Below are 6634 nucleotides of genomic sequence, written 5' to 3'. Positions count from 1 at the left end.
TTTAACTGTAAGGTTCAAAGGTGCGAGCAGTCTCTTCTCTCGGAAAATAGAAGAAAGGTGTGTAAAAACACTACCCTAATCGTAAATCGGCAAAAGCTGAGATTTGGCAAGAAGGGCAAGTTGTATCCTCGTTTTATAAGGCCGTATGAGATCACCGAGAGAATAGGGTCGATTGCCTATCGGTCGACTTTACCATCAGGGTTGGAAAAGATTCATGATGTATTTCATGTATCTATGTTGCGCGGATATAGATCAGATCCTTCACATGTGATTTCACCGACAGAAGTTAAGATTCAACCAGATATGACTTATGGTGAGGAACAGGTTAAGATTTTGGAGCGAGAAGTTAAACAATTGAGAAACAAAACCGATATACATCAGATCCTTCACATGTGATTTCATTGACAGCAGTTGAGATTCGACCGGATATGACTTATGGTGAGGAGCAAGTTAAGATTTTGGCACGAGAAGTTAAACAATTGAGAAACAAAAGCATTGCCTTGGTGAAAGTGTTATGGCAAATACATGGGGTTGAAGAGGCTACATGGGATCCCGAGGAGGCCATGACGAAACAAAACCCAAACCTTTTTACCGATAAGATTTTCGGCGACGAACATCTCTAAAAGGGGGAGAGTTGTAACATCCCGAATTAGGATCTATTCAGAATAGTAGCTTTGAGACCATAGATCTGAGATAGAAATAATTATTTTATGATAATTTGATGATCCATAATATGATTGCATGTTTGTATGAAATTTTCATGAAGAAATTCTATGCCTAAGATGTTTAATTTGACTTTAGGGACTAAATTGAATAAGTTGTAAAACTTGTATTTTAGAAGCTTCAAGCATGAAATTGCATTATATTATTAATTAGAGGTCCTCAAATAGCTATTTGACCAAGTTCTAAAATTTTGGACAAAAATGGGCATCAATAGGAAAAATTTGAAAGAAAGGCCTTAAGGGCATTTTGGTCATTTGGTTCATAAAAGAATAAAAGGGAAAATAAGTCAAAAGTTTGCTCATCTTCTCCAAGTGCTAGCCAAAGTTTCCAAGGGCCATAGCTAAGGTTTTGTTCATCTTTTCAAGCTTGATTGTAAGTACTCCTAAGCCCTGTTTTTCATGTTCTTTACATTTTTTATATCCTTGAAGCATGATCTATCCATTTCTAGCCATATTTTGAAGTAGGATCCATGTATGAAACTTGGCCCATGTTTGACATGGTTGTATTTTGATGTTTAATAGAGGAATCTGAAAGTTGGATGTATGATAAACATATTTTACTAAGTGATTTTTAGTGAAAACACCTAAAAGGTACTTATTTGTAAAAGATGAAGAACTGGGTAGTAGAAATGTGGTTTAATATGAAATATGGGTTGATATGAGTTAGAATATGAATCGCTAGGCTTGGGTAAAAAAGAAAATGCATGCATTTCATTTTTCAAGCCTAGGGACTAAAGTGTAAATAAATGAAAAGTTAAGGGTAAAAAGGTAATTTTGCCGAAGTATGTGTTATGGGTCGATATGAGCATGTGTATTAAACAAGTTAAATTTGGCATTATAGATTAAGAAAAACGTGATTCGGTTCTTGATCGGGGGAAAAACAAGGTTTACAAATATTAGGCTCATTTCAATCATTTTGTACCGAGGTAAGTTCATTTGCAATAATGCAACATGTATCATACTTTAAATGCTTTAATATTGCTTGTATGATAAGTACTTACATATTTAGTGTGATGTTGTATCATGTGTTTATTGCCTAAATTTTATCATGAATTATGCTTTGATTACTCCATGAATATGTGATTGGTGCTACGAGTATTGAAATCGAAGTTACGAGCAAGTTCGATAGAAATGTGGTATCGAAGAATCCTATTTGAACCTTAGGAATAGTTTAGGATACAAGTGACATGTCACTAGGAACTATGTGATCTGAACTCATTGAGTTACATCTAAGTTCATGATATATGTGACATCTAAGCTCAATGAGTTGTGGTCTGAGTTTATGATGTATGTGGCACATCTTTTGGTGTCCGAGTAATTGTTTTGTATATTCTACCAGTGGCTGGGTAGTCCGACATGTGTTGCGGATGCCTGATAGCCTATATGAGCAGACCTGTGAGTAGCTCGAAAGCAAGCAACATGTGATATGTTATATTAGGTAGCACTGGCTATATAGGAGGCAATTAGGTGCGAGATTACATTGTATCTGATAGTATTCTTAGTGTTCAACGGCTAGTTCTAAAGGAATTTCAATAAGTAATCTTGATGAATACATCGAAGACGAGAAAGTAAGTTATTATGTGCAAATGGGCATAGTTATGTACATCGAATTCATGAGAATGTTATGAGATATGATGAACTTGTGGTAAGAATATGTATATATATATGATGAATAAGTTTAAGAGATTTGATAAAATACAAGATTATGTTCATTATGTTAAATTTATGATTAATGCTTGTTTAAGTTGCATTTTATTTGCATGTGAACTTACTAAGCTTTAAAGCTTACCCCTTTTCTTTTTCATATCTTATAGTGTTGCCAAGCTAGCTTGGGGATCGAAAGACGTTGGAGACTCGATCACACTATCAATTGAATATTTGGAATAGTTAGTCTCATTATGTTTAATATGACATGTATAGGGACTTGGTCATTTTGTTACGTGTCATATTGATTAGCCAAATTTGTTGGCTCATGAAAGTACTATGATCATTTTGTATATGGCCATGAGAAGTGACTCATATTGAGTATTTGGGTTGTAACCCTAATTATTGGTGTATGCATGCAAATGTGTTTATGCTTTAATGTGGTTATGGTTGCTTGCTTAATTAGTGTGATGGATGGCATGTATGTTTGGTGTATGAAATATGATTAATGTGTATGACAATAAATGTGGTGCAAATGTGTAACTTGAAAGTAGGTTAGCAAAGATGATAGACAAATATGAAATTGGTGTGGAATGTCATATGAAAGCATGATAGTTGGAATAGGTGATATGTTGACATTACCAAGTCATAATTTAACCATGAATGAAAATGCTTGAGTAGCCAAAGGTGCCATATTGCATGCCATGAAGTGAGTATAAGTATGTGAGTGTTTAAGGGTGGCGATTGGCTTGAAAAATAGCCTAGAAATTGTCCACAAGGTTAGACACACGGGCATGTGTCTTGGCCGTGTGTGACACACAGTCTGCCCCATGGGCGTGTGATCTGACCTTGTGTCCCCAGCACCCTAATAATGCAAAATAGATTACCAGTAGTAAACACACGGGCAGAGACACGACCGTGTGTCTCAGCAGTGTGAAGGACACAACCTTAGGACATAGGCGTGTGCCTAGGCCGTGTGAAGTCTATATTTAATTTTTGGAATTTAATTCGCCACACGGCCTAAGCACACGGGCGTGTGACTTGGCCGTGTAACCTTATTTGGTTGATGACGTTATAGTCAGAGAGTTATACGGGCTGAGGACACGGGTTGAGAACACGGGCTGTCCCAAGCCACACGGGCATGTGAGACCACATGGCCTACCCACACGAACGCGTGACTCTCCAAAGTATGAAAATTTTCTAGGTCTTCCTATTATTTCCAAAGTTCTCAGTTTAGTCCCAAACCGTCTCGATGTATGTGTTGGGCCTCGTAGGCCCATATAAGGGGCAGCTTGCACATGTAAGAATAAATTTGTTTTGACCTAAAATTTTATGGCCTGGTTTTGTATGATTGGTTACGTTTAAGTCCAGTAATGCCTCAAACCCTGTCTCAGTTTCGGAAACGAGTAAGGGGTATTGCATAAACAATGATGAACATGTTTTCATCTTTTGTTTTATTTAATATACATTGTTTTATTTAATTACTAAATTAACCTTAGTTTAAATAACATTTAAATCATCAAATACATGCCCATTTATGTCAAATTCCACTATCAATGGTCTATTAACATCAGAAGGACCTCCACATTTCAATTTAATAACCATTAAACACTTTTAACCTATAGCATGCTACTTTTGCATTTTACGCGATTTAGTTCTTTCATCAAATTAAGCACTCAAACGCTAAAATTATTTCACAAAATTTTCACACATACATATTCACATGCTATAAACACCAAAAATATTATTAAAATAATTTTTCAACCTTGAATTTGTTGTTTCAAAACCCCTTTTTTTATTTAACGAAAAACGGGCCGTTACACATCATTTATGAAAGGCATCATTATATGAATATACTTATAACCAATTGGCTCATTTCCATTGGCGTTATACAAAATGAACTTCTAACCAATATAAGCCAACACATTTGGCCAAATCAATTATGATGCATAAAAAAATGACCATGTCCCCTATACATGCCATAACTCAAGATGTTGTATTCATTGGTACCAAAATAATTGTTGATAGTGTGAATGGATCTCTAACAATCTCTGAACCCGAGCTAGCTTGGTGTCACTATAAGACAAGTGAAAGAAAGGGGAGTAAGCTATATAGCTTAGTAAGTTCATATGCAAATAATATGCATTTTAACAACACATTAATCATGCAATTTATATAAAGTGAGATAACATAAATGTTACTAAAATCTCATAGTCATAACTTGCTCAATCACAACCTTACCAAGAGTTCACCACCCATCGAGTTTATTACTTATGAGTTCTATGTACATACCTATACCAACTCATAACATAACCACATTCTTTCACATCTTTGACATTCTCGTTGAACACTTGGAATATTATTGAATACTCAGAAAATCTTGCACATAAGTGCCACATATGTAGTCAAAGCTACCTCGTATCTCAGAACACATATAGGCTTGCTCTCAAGCTATTCATCGGCTTGCTCACATAAGCTGTTAGTCAGGGCGTAGTGCTACTCACACAAGCTTTCAGGTAACCGCAGCATGTGCCAAAATACCCAGCTACTGGTAGGACGTACAAGACCAACAGATCACATAAACACATATACACATGGGGTTCCTGGTGACATGTCACCCGTATCCTATTCTATTCCTAAGGTTCAACTGGGATTTCTTGCTTGTCAATACTTTGTCGAATACCTCCAAAGAGTCAGTCACACAATTTATGCAATAATAAAGCATTTAAAACATAAATATAACATTGCATTATTTACATATGAACTTACCTCGGTACAAAAAGAGTAGCATTGGACCTAATCGTCAAACACTTTGTTTTTCCCCTGATCTAGGTCCAAACCTCGTTTTCTTGATCTATAATAACAAATTTAACATATTTAATACTCACAATATTCAATTAGCCCAAAAATCATATTATGGCAAAATTATATTTTTGCCCTTAATGTTTCACATTTTTACAATTTAGTTCCTAGGCTCATAAAATGAAATGTAATCAATTTCTTCAAAACCCAAGCCTAGCCAAACCATTTTCATACTCATATCAGCCCACATTTTCCACTTAATCAAACTTTTACTACTCATTTTATAACTTTTACAAATAAGTCTTTTTTAACATTTTTACCGAAATAACATAACAAAAGCTGTTTACCTAACACCAAACATGCATTTTCCACCATTAGACATCAAAATACACAAATATCTAACATGGGTAAAATTTTAAACTTCATCTTTCTTTCAAATTAGTCCTTAAAATAGCTAGATTAGGTTACAAGGATATCAAAAACATCAAAATCATAAAAAATAGGGCTAGAACAGACTTACAATCGAGCTTGAAAGCTTGGTAAACCCTAGCTATGTCTTCTCTTGAGATTTTCGGCCATGGGAGGATGAAATTGATAAGATGACATCTTTTATTTGTTAAATTTTGTTTTTATTAGCCAAATGACCAAAATGCCCTTAACGCCAAACTTTGAAATTTCACCCTACCATGTCTATTTTTGTCCAACTTAAAGTAAAATCGTCTAATTACCATTTAAGGACCTCCAATTTAAAATTTCACAGCAACTAAACGCCTTTAACTTCTAGAACATACATTTTTCACCTATTACAATTTAGTTCTCTTAGTTAAATTAGACACCTTATCGATAAAATTTCTTAATGAAATTTTCAGACAATCAATCAATCATACTGTAGACCTTAAAAAAATATCACAATAAATATTTCTAATTTGGATTCGTGGTCCCGAAACCACTATTCTGATTTGACCCTAAAACGGGCTATTACAAACCGAGCTAGAGCTGAATTCGAGGAAGCTGAGAGTAATGCTTTGGATTTAGTACAAAGAGTTGCATCTGTGTCTGGTAGTGAAAGGCCCATGTTTGAGGGCTGAAGTGAGGAGGCAAAACAATCCTTCTTTCAAATGATGAGTGAATGGTTTACATAGTACTTGAGAACAAACCCTGTTGTACAATGACCTAATGCTCGTATTGGGCCTCGATTAAGTCCCGATTCAATTATAATACTTGTATTGGGCCTCGAGGGCCCGATCAAGGGACTCTATGGATGATCTCGGTAAATGAATAGTAATTTACATAGATTAATGGAAAATTTTTTTGAATGTTCTGGTAATGCTTTGAAACCCTATTCTGCCGACGGGTACAGGTTAGGGTTGTTACAAATAGTGCAATGACTCCTGACATTTTAAAATGTGTTTTCATATAGTAAATGGATCACAATCGAGTTCTAGCTGATGAGGTTGAAAGTAATG

This window comes from Gossypium arboreum, chromosome 4 (genome assembly GCF_025698485.1).
Source record: "Gossypium arboreum isolate Shixiya-1 chromosome 4, ASM2569848v2, whole genome shotgun sequence".
NCBI classification, from domain to species: Eukaryota; Viridiplantae; Streptophyta; class Magnoliopsida; order Malvales; family Malvaceae; genus Gossypium; species Gossypium arboreum.
This window is presented reverse-complemented; position numbering follows the sequence as displayed.